The 16,449-nt window shown below is 34.3% G+C and overlaps 1 protein-coding gene across 1 annotated transcript in view; it reads right to left on the bottom strand.

The window, feature by feature from the left end:
- The window catches only part of Arhgap6 (Rho GTPase activating protein 6), a 468,763-nt gene that overhangs the window by 424,947 nt on the left and 27,367 nt on the right, over window positions 1-16,449 (bottom strand). The gene's annotated exons all lie outside the window — the stretch shown is intronic.

Below are 16,449 nucleotides of genomic sequence, written 5' to 3'. Positions count from 1 at the left end.
GTAGAACTGCATTCCCACATAAACTATCATGCAATGTTGAGGACAAAATAAGTATATTATACAGCATATGATGTTAAGTGTATTTAACACCCATAGATTCTCACTGAAAGAATTATTAAAGGATTTATTTCAGCAAGGAGAAATGTTAATTCAGAGAACAAGTGACAGTTCTACAGTGGTTAAGCTGTGCCACCATCAGAAACTCCCTTGAGCTTGGTAATCGTAATAGTTTACTTTTATACTCTCTATTTTAATGTATTGTTTGTGGGGGGGTTGACACATGGTTTCACTATGTAACCCAGGTCATCCATGAACTTGGGATCTCATGCCTCAGCTTTTTGAGTACTGAGATTATAGGCATGTACCCAGCACAATATATTGTATTTAATTTTGCCATGGGAGAAAACTTTATTCTCATGTACACAGATGAAAAAATAGCAAACACAAACTAGAGATTTTAATAGAAACTTAAAATACAAGAATAAATCAATTACATAGTAGGGTTGGATCAGGTGGATGGAGAGATAGAACAATCAAAAAATGAGTGAGAATGAAGAGAAAATCTACAAAATAAGAGGTTGGATCAAATCAATATCCCTTATCAAACATATTGGTTAATCTACAAGATCATTAAGGTATTTTAGATGTACTATTTAGCATGAATTATGTAGCAGCCACAAGTATAAAATGTTGACCTTGAACTATGTATATGGATTAAACTTTTAGCTTCTCACAGAAGCCATTCTGTATTTTCTCCATGACTCTATGCCAAGTTTCTAAGAGTAGATATAATAAAGACCATGGTAACAAAATGAAGAATTTATCAACAATCCAGGCAAAAATCTTAATATTTATAAGCCCAAGAAGTCTGTTGTATGTTACCTTTAACATTTGTTGATAAAATTGCAAAAGAATCGTTGAACCTTGAGCTACACAATTTCTAATAACTTCTGAAGTTTTGTACTAAATATATGCCAAATAACTAAACAGTGTTCCCAACATGTTTTCATGAATAAATAAAACTCCATGAAAAAACAGAATATAAGAAAAAGTCAATATTGCTTATACTCTCTCTACAACAAAATTAGAAATAAGGGCAAAATAGTTTCTGCTGGGTATTGAGGGGGTAGGGGGAAGAGGGAGGGGGCGGAGTGGGTGGTAAGGGAGGGGGTGGGGGCAGGGGGGAGAAATGACCCAAGCCTTGTATGCACATGTGAATAATAAAAGAAAAAAAAAGAAAAAGCCAAAATCAATAAAATGGAAAACAAGATTTAATAAGTGATATTTAAACAAAAACCTAGTATTTTACTAAAATATAAACTAATAGAATGGCATACGTTATGTAAGATATAGCAAGAGAAAATATTAGGAATACAAAATGCAAGTACAGAAAAATTTTAAATCATAAAAGAATAATACAAATATAATGCAATGAATTTTAAAACTCATAAAATAATTTCCAAAAACATATAGATTATAAAACTTGCACATGAGGAACCATAAAATCAGAACAAATAAATAACCATCAAGGAAACATAATTATCACTTCAAAATCTCCCCTTGAAAATGACAACCAGACCCAGATGGTTTTGCAATTTGGACAAACTATTTCAGAAAATGGTAAAAATTTACCCTGTTTTCCTAAAGAATCTAGAATGTACTTTATACCAATTTGATAAGGACTGTACGAAAAATTTAGACTGGAAACCTACCTGACAATGAACACAGGTGCCAAAGTTTAAAAGAAAACACAGCAGATTGATTTTTAATTCATTGTATACATCACGAATGCAAGGACAACTCGATGAAAAAAAAATGTGATATACAGCATTAGTAAGTTAAAGATGAAAAAACATATCTGCATGTTGTATTCAGGAAAAATTTTCCATAAAACTCATTACTTATTTTCTTGAGTAATAAAATATTCAATAAACTATTTTATTTTAAATACTCTTAGCAGACAAAAAAATCAAAGAATTTCCAATGTTGAACTTGATAAATATTATTTTGAAATGTAAGACAATATATCAGATCACCACTTTAGCTCTAAACTTCTCTGAAGGCCACAATCAATGCAAATAAAACAATACAAAAAATAAGGGAGTTATAAAATACAAGAACTTGAAGGAAAGAACTAAAGTAGTCCATATTGATGAAGATATGATGATCTTCCATAAAAAATCTGAATGAAAACTATTAAAATAAGTAAAAGAATTAAGCAAGTTTGCTTAAGATGAACATGCAGTCAGTCAATAGCCCTGCCATGTAGCACTAATAACAAAACAGGAAGAAAACATCATACAAAAAAAATCAAGGATGACCTTAAAAATGGAAATAATAAAATTAGTGCATGGTAAGCTGAGAAAATTTGTTAATATTTCTAAGAACATGAGAAATACTTAGAAATAGAAAGATATACCATTTCATATGAAGACTCAGTATAAATCAACTTACCTAAGTTAATATATGCATTCAAAATAATTCCTAACAAAACTCCAACATGATTGCCTAGGAACTTGATAAATATATGATAAAATTTATATAAAAGAAGAAGTGTTAAAGGATGGCCAAGAAAATTTTGAATAGCACCTTGTTCATCAACAGGACATGGGATAAAGGAACTGATATTATAAAGTGGAATACTATGTAGCAGTGACATGGATAATTAGAACAATGATGCGGAAAGAAAGCATGATACAGAATGGCAGGTATCAAACACTACTGCTTATCAAGATTTCTAAAACATGCAAAAATGCTTAGTCATTGATACATAACTACGCAGGTCACAGGAAATTGTCTTTATTTTTATGTTTTTCCTAGTAGTAATTCATAACACAGTGGTCACAACAACGTAAGTAGGTCGTTGTGATCAGGAACACATGCCTGGCTTCAATTCTTGGCTCTGCTGTTATTGGTTGTATGACTTTGAGCATATTATCTAACATCTGGGCCTCAGTTTCCCCATCTGTAAAAGTGAGGATTAATACTATTGACATAAGATTAATGGGAGGACAAAATAAATTACTCATCTAATTCACTAAGTGCCTGGCCTGAGAAGAAATAATCCCCCATTAAATGATTATGACAATTATTATAAAAAATCAATTTTCCCTACAGAGTTCAGAGCCTGTGATATTGTCAAGCTTCATGCCTTCAGAATAAAGCTACTGTTTACACAAAATTCATATCCTGTTGGTTAGTTTTCCAGTTAACTTGCTGCCTTTGGTAGCTATTTTTAGACCTGTGGTAAACTTTTATTAGCAATATAAAGCAAAAGTGTATTAAATGTCACTATAAATTTCAGAAAAAGGTGAAACAAAGATGAGGCATCTTATTTACAATAAATCACTTCACTATCCAATTGTTGTAACTTTAAAAATGGATGGTTTGTGTAATGCTTAGGATTTCAGAAAAAAAATGTACTAGGTGGATTTAACTGTCATCTAAAATGTTTGACATAGGGAAAAGATTTATAATTATGCTGCCATGACAAAGTTTCTGAAATAAAAATCACAAAATGATTTCACAGGCAATTATTTGGAAGCTCAGAAAAAAGTTACATTACATTTGAAAAGCAACTGTCCCCCAAAGTCATCTTCTCATTTGATAAAGATAAAAGAGAATCTGTAAAAGGGGGAATTAATTATTATCTACTGTTGAGGATTTAAAGGACTTCTTACTGAAATCCTTACTAGTCGCTTAGTACAAAACTGTCTTTTTAAATAGCTATACTCTGAATATTTTGCATCTGTGCAAATGGAAGGAAAGCTATATTTCTTTCTGTGCTCTTCTTCACAAAGTTGGATGATGAGACTATAAAGAGATTCTAGTCATCCATAATGTTAGGTACTTCTGGGAACTGGGATAATGAAAAATATTTTCTCCAGAGCGCCCATATAATCACCACCCAAAATCTGCCACATCAAAGCAAAACAGGCAATGAACAGATCAACTTCTCTTCCTTAGTGTGGAGCCGTTCCCACAAAACAAATACAAGAATAGTTGGGCAAAATTGGGATTACTTTCTCCCTGTTTAAATATTTCAAATGGCTATAAAACTTTCTGGGTTGCTCCTTGCAGAAAATAATTATGTATACTAAACATTCCATCCCTTCCAACCATGACTAATTTAGGCCATCTACCTACAATTAGTGTTTAATTACTGCTCTTGTCACATTATCACCTCGATGCTTGGTGTGGTGTGTATGCACATGAGTTATAGGCCAAGTCTTATATCTTCATAAATCTGTGCAAAATTTACCTAATTCATCTCAAAAGAGTGCTGGGAAAGGAGGGGCCTTTCTTCCTTTCCTCCATCTCCATTGCCTTCTTCTGCTGTTGCGTTTGGTGACTTCAACAACAAAGAACCTCATAACATCACTGTTCCACAATTTCCTCAGGAAGGCCTATTAAGCTGAGTTGAAGGAACACTTGAATCTCTACGAGGAAAAGAAACTATGGCAGAATGAGTAAAATCTCGTGCACTGTTTCCCAGGGACAATTGAGTTAGTGTTTGAATGATATACCTCCGCAACTTAGGTGTGTCAGGGGTGATAGGCTCTATTTGCTACAAATAGGCCTATTCAGCAGATTTGAGGAAACACATGTATCTCTCCGAAGAAAAATATTTATGTTAGAGGCTGCAGCATCTAGCAGATTGATTTTCTATGAGAACTGAGTTAGTGCTTGAAAGGAATACATCCGGCAAATTATTGTTTTCATGTTGGAGAAAGGCTCATTTTCTTCCAAATAGGGTGAGGATCTACTTCTGGTCATTGAGGCACACATGTATCTACTTGTGATTTGCTGAGTGCAGTGTGGTAACTTGGATGTTTTCTATGGCAGAGAAATTTGGCAGCCTCCCTCTAGGAGTCTGAGAGCAATAAAGGGGTGCAATATTTTCATTAATAAATGGTTGCAAAGAGGAAGTCTGTTTTGCATTTCTTCCTCTGATCATATTTAGACCTTTTTTTTGTAAACTGAGAGATTGACTTATTTCATTGTTTTGTGTTAGTTATGTTGCTTGACGTTTGGGGAGTGCATTTCTCTGCACTGGGAGTGTATTTCTCCCAGCATTGCCAAACATGAGTATGGTCACCCCACCTTAGATATTTGCCCTCATTTGGAGGTGCTTAACCTACAAATGTTCTTTGACCACCCACTTCTATTCTTCAGTGTAACATGTCCTGATCTTTCCAAGCCTGCTTTCAATTGCCATTTTTACTCATTCATTCATTCACTTAATCAATATTCATTATTTGTTACTTAATCCAGGCATTACACTTGGAACTGAGAGCAAAATGAGCAAGAACATGATTCCTAACTTAATAAAACTGTTATGAATATGGATATTTTGGATATATGCATATATTCATTTATACAGGTATATTCTCCATTAGGAAATTGAATCCTGAATAAAAAATTGCTACAAGTCGCTCCTAACTCCTTAATGCAGCATTCCATGATTAAAGCATACACTCCCACGAATCAGAAGGCAAAGGCATTCCTTCATGCCCTGGAATCAGCTGCTCAGTAAGGTACGTAGCAACAGAAGGAGGGCTGGGCTGAGGCTCACATTTGCACACCCTGAAGCGGTTCTCTGCCAAACCTGACCTCATGTTCAACCACAAACACACAGCTAATAATAGCTTCAGCTCTTAACTTACAAAACACAATTCTTAAAGGCAATTTTTGAGAACCAGCCAGATGTCTGAAAGAAAAATTTACAAAGCCTAACCAGTAACTACTACCAAAATAAAACTTCTCCCAGTAGACACATGCCACTTCCAAATTTCACCAGCAAAGTCCTGTGAAAAGAATCAGAGACTGTTCCAATTAGTGTATCTGTTCACCCTAAAGGTCAAGTCTATTAATTACCCCCAGGCCAGCTTCTGCTCTCTCACAGTAATAAATGATAGGTGAAAATATTTTGGTATAAGACCAAGAAAATATACTGTATAACCAGGTATTAGTTGGAATGTGTTTAGAAGCACTGAAATATTTATGTCAAAAGCTAGAAGTGCTTCAATAAATATTTTACTTAAAGCTCAAAAAAAAACCTAAGTGCTACATTTACTTTTTTAAAAAGATGTATTCTTGCATTTTTTTCAGCTTTCAATTAAAAATCTAATTATATCATCTCCATTCCAGTATTCAGACTATTTGTAAAAGCAAAACATTCAAGAAGTCTAAGTCAAGTGGTTTTCAAGAGGGTAGATTGTGGGCCACACTGACATCAAGCCCTACATGGGATGGGCAAATGAAATTCATCTTCTGTGTGGCTCTGGCAAGTAAAAAAGGATTGTAACCTCTTTAACAGCAGGGACCATGTCTCTTCTGTTCACAACTGTATGCCCACTGCTTATGCACTTAGCATGGCTAAGTGCTCTATAAACACTTGATGGTTGAATTAGTGGTGAATGAGAGGATAAGAGAAGGATAGATGGATGGGTGAATGGATGGATGGATGGATGGATGGATGGGTGGATGGATGGATGGGTGGATGGATGGATGGGTGGATGGATGGATGAAGATAGGTGAATGTATCAATATCATTCTTCAAGGCTGGAGATGTGACTCAAGTGGTAGCATGCTTGCATAACATATGCAAAATGCTGATCAAACCCCAGTACTAGCAGAAAGAAAGAAAGGAAGAAAAAAAAAGAAAAAGATATTGTTCTCTGGATGATAGAGAAGTTAAGGGTAGAGAATAACCAGCTATTTAGGAAAAGATTTCTGACCCATATTAATGACACCCTTCCTTTGGCAATAAGACAAAATACTCTGAGCAGAGCTTTGAAGTTCAATAAATGAAAGTATGGACCCTGGAGTGACCTTTTGATTAGATGTGCAGTGTTAATACAAATAACATCACTACTTTTGGGCCCATTTCCTTGTCACTAAAATTGAAAAATAAAATTTATTTTTAGGCTTATTCAGATAATGGAATGGAATAACAATGAAAGAAGTCATTTAACTGCCTTGCAATGTGTTTTTAAAATGCCAGAATGAGGTAATTTGAAGAGAGTTGATTGTTGCTTCTGCACTAAAGGGCAAGTCACATGTGTGCATGGAACAGAGAAAACACTTCAGATATTATCTGAATTGGAAATTTCTAATCACTTCTAATGTGCATAGATAAAAGACCTTGTGCTGTGTCTGTATTGTAGCTCTCTCTCTCTCTCTCTCTCTCTCTCTCTCTCTCTCTCTCTCTCTCTCTCTCTCTCGGTCGTAGTGCGGTTTGAATTCAGAAGCTCACACTTGCTAGGCAGGCACTGTAACACTTGAGCTCTCAGCCCTAACAGAATGACTTTAAGTAAAATGTTTATCAAGATAAACTGAAATCAATTCGTCCCCCAAAAGACAAAGTGGACTTTATTTTCATCAGTATCTCCATGGCACGATTCCCTAAGTGGTATATGTTCAAATATCTTTTAAACTATCACAAAATATGGGCAATGAGAAACACAAAATTCTAGAGCAGGGCACCAAATATTTTCTGTAAAGAATCAAATAGTAACTATTTAAGGCTTTCAGGTTCATACAGTTTCTGTCACATCTGCTCAACTCTGGTCTTATAGCACCAAAGCAGTCAGATAATATGTAAATAAATGGGTGTAGCTGTGTTCTGATAAAACTTTATTTATGGACCTTGAAATTTAAATTTCGTGTCATTTTCACATGTCATAAAAACTCTTCATTTTTCCCAACTTCTTAAAAATGTAAAAACATTCTTAGCTCACAAAATATACAAAAATGAGTGAAAGACTGGATTGGGCCCATGGATCATTGTTTGCTAACTCAGGTTTAGATTAAGTAGTTTTTTAACTACATGGCTTAGTTTTGCTTTAATGACTCAGAAGAATCTGCTTTAAGTATGATGTAGATGTGGTCCTAATGCTCCAATGTAAGAGTTGAGAAATATAACATTTAATATTTTCCCCAGAAACAAAGAACTGTTATATGAAGCTACTCCATTAGCGAAGTTTGGGAATGCTTAGAACATGCAGACATTTGCTGCTGAATAAAAATTAAGTAATACCTACATTTTTCTCGCAAAGACATTAAGAGCACAAAAGTAACAGAACAGGATTTTCTTCTGGTTTTTGCTTAATCAATTGTTGGAGTGCATGTTAGAGTGATGACAATTAGAAAGGCATATTTTGTTTCCTAATAATACATAACAACTTGCTATCCTGCTGTTAGGAAGCCTTTGGGATTACTATTTCTGTGACTTTATTAAAGTCTGCCTTTGGGGCAGAGCACTGAAATGCCCTAACCATAGCTTAACTATTACCATTTGCAAAGCTCCAATTTGAATTGAACATTAATTCTGTAAATTAGAGACTTGGAAATATTTGTCCTCTTTTTCATTTCCCCTTAGAAAATTGCATTTTTAATTGATCTAATTCTAACTCCCGTGGATTCTCATAAATGATCACAGCATAAAGAACTTAATATAATTTGTACTTCTGTCCAGAACATTAAGACTCAGCAGGAACTGAGCTGTTCAACTGTCAAATTTTTTAAAAATATTCCAATTTTCACAGATACATGACTTTAAGAGGATGCAGTGCCATATGTAGTTTTAATTATACTTTAGTGCACCACATACCCTAAGACCCCTTTTGCCAGCTCTGTATAGCTATCTCTTAGTTTTTGTGTGCTTTGCTAGTAATGGTTGGCACTTGCTCCCTTGGGTGCTGATGCCAGCTCCCTCAAGCCAGAAGTGCTTAGGACGCATAGCCATTAGACTTTCTAATGTGGGAGTACAAAAAAACTCAAAAGCTTGTGCCTCATATTGGAACAAATTCTGAGGTAAAATTTATCCTCCTGAGCACCTGTGGGATTACTATGCCTGAGGTGTCATCCAAAATTTCACCCTTGCTCCGCTTCTTCCCCTGAACCACTCCTGTTCTGCTTTCTTTTTGAAAGCACTTAGCACCTGAGCCCTTGGCTTTCTGGGGAGCCCAATATATGTGCAGTTGTCTCAACCTTGATGGTGGCATCTATAGTTAATGAAGATGCCTGGCTTTGTCGGGGGGGAAGCTCTAGTATTGGAAGTGTGCCAGTACATCTTCCCTGTCATAAACGTCTTTGCAGAAAGGGTTGCATGTTTATCTATAAGTATGACTGCTTCAGACTTGTCCCCTCTCTCTACCCTCTTCAATCCCTTTTCCATACCTTCTTCCCAATGGTCTGGCCTCTGAGAGGACTCCTGTGACCCTCCACAGTGGGTCATTCTTAGCATTGCCACTATATGCACTTGTTCCAATTCACTAACATACTACCACTCGAATTTCACAGAGCAATCGCAAGTTGTAATTCACTTGGACTCTTTTGACTGTTGGCACCTGCTTTGTGTACTTATTCCACATAGGAAATATGGAATTAGAAGGGGTAGGACAGACCAGTATTTGAGTTTAAATTACGGTGTTGACTTTGAACTGCTCAATAGACATGATGCACTGGGTTTCATTTTCCTGGTCTACAATGAAAGAATGACAATATTTCCTGGCATTTGGTGAATTATGTCTTCCTGTTCGAAAAGGAATGATGGCCTATTATAGTCAAGGCATGCCTGTCTTCATCCCTCAGTTTGGTCATGTGCTAGCTGGGCTGCAAGTTGTCCTTTTCCTATTTCCAGTAAAATGAGGTAAAAAGTAGTACTTAACTTGAAGTTGTAAGAATCAAATTAGTTAATATTTGTAAAGCAAATAAGGAGTAGTTGATAAACGTTCACTGCAAACATGTTTCCATGTATATAATTACTTGAAAGATATAGTGGTTTGAGCTGTCTACTTAGTTGATCCTTTTAATTTAAATATTTAGTAAGCTTTAACCAACTAATGGTAATGTGAAAATATAGTAACAAAAGAAATAACAATTGTAATAATGAAGGGACACTATTTCTCAAGTTGGCTAACTTTTAAAACCACTCAGTATTGTAAAGAATTCAGTTAAATACTCAGAAGCATTTTAATGGCCTAAACTTTCTGGAATTAATTTAGCAATATTCTTAATTCTTTAAATTAGTCATACCCTTTGAATCACTGATTCCTCTTAAAGCAGTGTATCTTATTAGAATAAGATTTAAAGTCAAGGATGGATCATAGATGTTTTCTATAATATTATTCATAGTAGCTAGTAATTAGAAATAATCTAAATATCTACTGAGGTAAGAATGATTAAAATATGATATATTCTTTTTTCCTTTTTTAACCTTCAGTAAATGCCTTTTTTTAATTATTCATTTATTCACATGTGCATACAAACAAAAATATGATGTATTCTTGTTGGTGTTTTTTTTCAGCCAGAACAAAATCACATTTTCAATAATTATTAACGACAGATTTTTCAATAAGAAAACATTAAGTAAAAACACTACAAAACTGTAAATGACATTTTCTTCACTTGTATTAGCTATCTATTGCTCTGTAATAAAATACTTTGAAAATTAGCAGCTTAACCAACACAGACTTGTTATCTTATAGGTTTTGTGGGTCAGGAATTCAGGCTTAGTTTATCTGTGTCCTCTGCTCAAGTTCTCACTAGGCTGTGACCCAGGTGCCTCCTCTGGAGGCTTATCAAGAGGAGGATTCATCTTCAAAGTCACCCACATGGTCACTGGCAGCATTCAGTCCTTCAAGAGTTGTTGGACTGAAAGCTTTAGTTTCTTGCTGGCTATTGACTGGAGACTTACCCTCACTTTCTTACTATATGGACCTCCCCAACACCACAGCTTGCTTCATCAAAACCAGTAAGAGACAGCCTGCTGGCAAGTCAAAATTCACAATCATTTGTGACCTAATCATGGAAGTAACATCCTCTTAAAGTTGCTGTGCTATATTTGTTTTAAGTGAGTTACTCACAGAGAGAAGATTAGACGTCTGTGGATACCAGAAGGTAATGATCATTAAGGACCATCTTAGAGACTGCCTACCATGCTAGTTTGTAGACATTTTTGCACCTGCATAGTATATAAATAACACAGAGCAACTTACTCAAAGGAAATATGCCAAAATATTCCAAATAATTGTTTCTAAAATAAATGATTAAGAGTGATTTTTAGTTTTGTCTCTATATTTATACACATTCTATGAAGTTTTAACAATGGGCATATATTATTTTTTAAAATTAGAAAAATTCACTTTATCCTTTCAATAAATATTTAGTAAAATTAATTATAATTTTGCTCAGAATGACATAAGTTATTCTCAAATGATCCTTTCTGTGAAAAAAGTACTCCTAGTAAAGGTCTGCTTGTGATGAAAATGTAAAAATCCCAGTGGATACAACACCTACTGACTAAATAGGTAGTCAAGCCATGGTTAATTATGCTTGAATTGATTCTTACCCCTTCCTGCTGCACAAGATTACAAAAAAAAAGGAGAAACATCTTTACATTACCAGCTTTTTTTGGTACCAATAACCATTCATTTAGTCATAATCATAGACAGAAATGTTACTATGAAAGTAAGTCAACTCAAGAAGAATCTACTCTCGCCAGGTGCCACTTATAATCCTAGCTACTTGGGAGGCTGAGATTGGGAGGACTGCAATTTGAAGTCAGCCTGGGCAAATAGTTCATAAGCCTCCATGTCCAAAATAACCAGAGCAAAATAGTCTGGAGGTGTGGTTCAAGCAATAGAGTACCTGCTTTACAAGCGTGAAGCCCAGATTTCAAACCTCAGATCATCAAAAAAAAAATCGATTATCTCTTGATTTAGGGCATTCCTATGTCCTCCGTGCTTTTAGAGAGACAGAAGTATAAGACATACTGGTTGTGCTCAGAAGGTTACAGTTTAATTGGTAAGAGAGAACAAATAAATATCAAGTAACATCAAATAATCCTTTGAGGTATATAAAACATTCTGAAGCACTCCAAAAGTCCTTCTTGGAGGAGACTTAATGTGGGTCTTTCAATGTGGGTAGCCCTTGAATACTTTACATGTGGCAGAGAGAATAAGACATTCCAGTTGAGTCTTGACATAATCATATTCTGACATAATCATTATAATAGTGCCTCATTGCACTTTCAGAAGTGTTACAATTGTGACAACAAATTCTAGGGACACCCTAAGTAGACAACATTCATCTTCACTAAACGATTGAGTCGATCTGCTCAAAAATTCTTATCAGCATCAGCAAAGGGCATTCGTTCACTCCAATTATTCTTTCACTTATTCGATAAGAGTTTAACTTGAAAGAGTAATTTATTTTAACTTTTTTTTGCTGGCAATGCAAAAAAAGAACACCCAATTAGACATAGGGACTGTAAATTAGAGCACAATATTTTGCATAGTATTTTTCCTTTTTTTCTATTATACAGCTATCTGGATACCAAAGCAGATACCAGAAAGACTCCTAAAATTCATGGTATTAGGCATATCCAGAAACTGTAGAGTGAAAGAAGGTCCCCAATGACTTGGGAAAGAGGCTTATGTAGATTTTCTGGGGTTCACCAGGATAGGGATTGAGATGAAGTTTCTTGGTTCTTTCTCCTAAGAAGAAGAATTTAAGGCTCACGGAATAAAATGACCTGCTTATCTGAAGTCAACTGAGATTTTGGGAGGAGCGTGCTGTTCCCATGGTCATCAGATCAAATTCTCAGTTGAGCATGACCGTTTCTCAGTGCAATCTGAAACTAGAGCTACTAAATTATATTAAATGGCTGGCACTAGATCAAAGTCACTATCTTTCAGAATTCTTGCCATGACAAGAGAAGCACAACTTGTTTTATAAAGAATTCACCTCACCATGGAATAAGAAATACCATTTTTGGTCAGGCCAAATTTAACAATAATTTCAGTCAGCCAAAGATGTCGCAACAAATTTTAAACCGTCATCATTTCGATAACACTATTTGCCCGATGTCACTTTGTACAAAGTGAAACCAGAATGCCCTAGAACACCCAAGATGAATTTCTTCTAATAAAAATTTGGCTTCCGGGTAGTGATTCATCTATAAACTTAAAAGCTGTAAATTCAATCAGAAAAATGACCAAAAAAGAAAATAATCTCTTTTAAAATGGACAATTTGGGGTTGAAGACATGGCTCAGGTGGTAGAGTGCCTGTCTATCAAGTGCTAGGTACTGAAAACAAAAGCCACCATAAAAAAAGGGGGTGGTGACAATTTGCAATTGCAAGGCAGATTTTTTTTTTAATTTTTTAAAAAGATGTTTATCACACAGCACGCAATAGTCAGCACATCATGTTCTGACGTCTGGCAGCAGACCTCAAAGATAGATTTGAAATAATCAAGTTAGTATTTAAGGTGATTTTATTAAAATCCGCCAAAAGGCAACAATATTTGACATAAAATCCTGCCACTTTCCAAAACTCTGAAGGGCTCACATCAATTAACAATTCATAAACTTACAAAAAGTTTTATTCTACATTTTGCTTTCACTTTCAATATATCTTGATTATTCCTCTAGGAATGGGTGGAAGCAAAAAACATTAGGCTAATTATTTGAGCTTGTATTCAAGCCTATTACACTACGAGAAAACACAGATAAAACTACCTCTTAATCACAGAGTTTAAACTCAAGTGTGTGTACATGAAAAGCTCTAAAAGTCACTTCATAGAATTTTAAAAGTTTTAGTTTCCCAAACCTAATTAAAATTTTCAGTAGTTGATTTTCCCTTTTTTCTGAAGTGCAAGTTGTAATAAATGCAAATTTTGATGTTTTTGTTGATGTTTTAAAATCTTTTTAATTACCAGTGATTAGGTGGTTTAAATTAAAATGATTCTTTTGGAGCTCTCTGAAATTAGTTTTTAAGTGATCCTATACACATTCAAGCAATAAATAGTGACAGATTTCTTCTTACAAAGAAAGAAAAATGTTCTTTTGTGAAGGGATATAATTGGAGGTCATCCTGTTAAGTGAAGTAAGTCAGGTTCAGAAAGACAAAGGCCTCATGTTTTCTCTCATATGTGGAAGAGAGAGCCAAAAGATAAACACAAAAACAAACATGATCATATAAAAACTTATATGTAGAACATGTTTGTGATAGTGGAACTACTCTATGGAACTTGGGGGCGGAAGAAAGGAAAAGAGAATGATAAAGAGTCAATAATATCGAAATATATAACATTTGTGCAAGTAGAGGACATAACAATATTATTGAAAGCTGTTAAAAAGTGGGAGGTGGAAGAGAAGGGGTAAGGGAGAGTAACGGAAGGGGTTGAACTGACCAAAGTAAAGTATACTCACAAGGGGGATACATCAAGAAATCTCTTTGAAAACTCATTTTGGAATTAAAAATGAAAGACAGGGCTATAAAATAGGTACAGTGTGGGGGTAGGGTAAATGGAGATGACAGTGAGGGAATATGGTTGATGGGCTTCATATATATGCATGAAATAGAATGATGAAACCTCTTGAAAATGCTTTAAATGGGGCAGTTGTAGGGGGTGCCGGGGGAATGGTGGGGTGATCTAACTAATGTACAGTGTAAGTCTATTTGGAATTGTCACAATGAATCCCCCTTGTACAACAAATATACCCTAATAAAAATGGGAAAAAAGAAAATGCACACAACACAGCCTCAAAACAAGAAAATACTGTTAATTTGCAACACCCTTGGATAGACTTTATGGTCTATAAGGAGGACCTTATGCTAAGTGAAATAAGGCGGGCACAGAGAGATAAGTAATGCATGATATATTTCATGTGGAACTTTAAAAGTCAATTTTGTGGAAGCAGAGAGTAGAATGGTAGTTTACTGAGGGGGAGAGAAATGAAGAGATAATTGGCCAAAAGATACAAAGTTTCAGTTTTGTAAGATGAAGTTCTAATATACAGCATATTGACTACAGTTAGTAAATCATATTGTACAATGAAATCTGCTAAGAAACAGAGTTTAAATTTTCTGACCATGCACACAAACTCAAACATGAAAAGTACTGAGGTGATGGGCAAGTTCATTAGTTTCATAGTAGCAATCATTTTACAGGGTATATGCATATCAAAACATCCCCTTATACACTTTAAATTTAAATTTATTTGCCAGTTATCTCTCTATAAAGGCAGAAATATAGCAAGAAATAATCACATACCAAAAAATAATGTTTACTTTTTCTCATATCATTGATAAATTTAATATTTTTCTGCAATGTAGCACCTGGAATGAAATGTTGATAAAAATATGTTTAATACAACTATTGAAAGTAAATGCAGAGATACTTCATTTACTTAATAAGTTACTCCTAAAATGAATATGTATGGCACTTACAGTCAAAATTTCCTTTTGTCATTTATAAGTTGCTCTTAAAATACATAAAAACCAAACCTGATGACTGGTATCCCATATAAATAAATACTTGTACATATGCAAATTCTAAGAGTTTTTTAAAAATATATGAGCTACTGTTACATGTAATTGAATCCAGGTAAAGAATGGAAACTCATTATTCAGATCTGGAGAATTCATGCACACTTGGATTATTTCATGGAAATTTTATGAATGACTCATCTCTAAATATAACCCAATGGAATAATAGAATGCACAGTAAAACCAAACTAATTGTAAATCTCTGCTAAATAATAGTATTCTCAAATGATAGGAAGTATTTCATAACCCATTTTATAAAAAACAATAATAAAAATGTAGCTGTATAATGGCTGATTCTTATCACCAAATTCTTACAATTTACCACCAAATCAATTTTAGTGTAGATGACCACATCAGTACTTAATTATATAGAGTGTTTCCACCTATGTCTCACTAATAGAGATTTTTCATGGAGACAAAAATAAATTTTTTACTTGATATTAAACTATTTTAATACAGCCATATTTGTAGTTTTCTTACAGCTAGTTTAGTTTAGCTAGTTTAACATATTTAAAAAGTTAATTAAATATTTCTATATATTTTGATGTATTTGCCCTGCTTAAGATTAATTTAAAAACCTATTGTCCAAAACGCTATGCCATTTGTATTATTAGACATTACAACAATAGGGGCCTGATTTCATTATGTAATGCTGGCAAACAACGTATACATATTTTAGAATGTCCGGTTGTGTACCATAAGTATATACAATATTGTCAAATTAAAAATAAAAGCTAATTAATTATTTTTAAAAATCAAATGCTATTCAGTGCTAGATACTAAGCTTATATGTATTATATACTTTATTCTATTTATTTGTTCCAGTATCTCCAAAGAAGTGCAATTACTGTTATTTTCATTTTATAGAGTAACAAATTGAAGGTTAGAAAGGTTAACAAAAATTTCCCAGGGTCATACAGATGGACAAATGGAACGGTGAAAGCTCTTTTCAGTTTTCTAAAGCAAAAAGCATAGTGAATGAGTCCACCTATCTTGGGAACAATATAGTGTCATGGCTAACACAGGAAATTGCAACTAAGTGGGCCCAAATTATAGTCCAGAACTTTTATCACTGTGTGAGCAGAGGAATGTCACTTTGTTCATATTAA

Source organism: Castor canadensis, chromosome X, assembly GCF_047511655.1.
Source record: "Castor canadensis chromosome X, mCasCan1.hap1v2, whole genome shotgun sequence".
NCBI classification, from domain to species: Eukaryota; Metazoa; Chordata; class Mammalia; order Rodentia; family Castoridae; genus Castor; species Castor canadensis.
The sequence above is the reverse complement of the archived record's forward strand: the minus strand, read 5'-3'. Positions and strand labels throughout refer to the sequence as shown.